The sequence below is a fragment of the Trachymyrmex septentrionalis genome, unplaced genomic scaffold, assembly GCF_001594115.1.
Source record: "Trachymyrmex septentrionalis isolate Tsep2-gDNA-1 unplaced genomic scaffold, Tsep1.0 scaffold178, whole genome shotgun sequence".
NCBI classification, from domain to species: domain Eukaryota; kingdom Metazoa; phylum Arthropoda; class Insecta; order Hymenoptera; family Formicidae; genus Trachymyrmex; species Trachymyrmex septentrionalis.
The window spans coordinates 773,294-774,157 of NW_017304949.1; positions in this window are offsets into that span (position 1 = coordinate 773,294).

Sequence of the window (864 nt, forward strand, 5' to 3'; positions counted from 1 at the left end):
TATAATAAAAAATAATAAAAATTAAATAAAAAATAATTAAAAACTCAGTGTTACAAATTTCGGCTACCGGATTGAGCCCTCTTCAGACGTTAAACATATCGAAAAAAAACGGTAGTACAAAATAATTAACGCAAATGTTCGCAAATTCATAATATTCACAGTTCGGGTGAGTTTTGATGTAAAACTCGACATTATTCACGTATGATTTATCAGTCAAAAATGTATCAAATCTCTTGGAAAAGTTCTAGTTGATAAAAAAGATAAAAAGACTTCTTATGAAAAAGTAAACGCAAATAAATTAACATATCGGAATTCTAAAGAAATAAAAACTCACCAAAAAGCATGTGTAAATTATTCAAACAAGTGTGTCCATATAAGTATAACTAATAGTTATTGAAATATATAAAGACAAGTGGAACGCAGCCGTGAAAAACGGACATTGTGTATCGATTATTGTGCACGCTCGCTGATACGGATCATCGCGGACTGAGAGAAGAGACGGACCGTCAGTATCAAAAAGTCAAACTTTATTTACAATAGGTATACCAGGTGTACAAATATGAAATGCGGATTTTTTTCCAAAAAAAAACACGTTAAATTCGGAAGAATGATAAAAAGAGCTTTATTCAAAGTATGCTCCATTGCTAGTTACACATTTTTCCCATCTTTCGGGCAATTTGTGGATACCACGCCAGTAAAAATCTTCCCCCTTTGCCGCGAACCATTCATCGAGTCATTTTTTCACATCTTCGTACGAACCAAAGCGCTGCTCAGCAAGTGCGTGACCCATCGATGCAAACAAGTGGTAATCGGAAGGAGCCAAGTCTGGTGAGTAAGCCGCATGGGGTAGAACTTCCCAGCTGA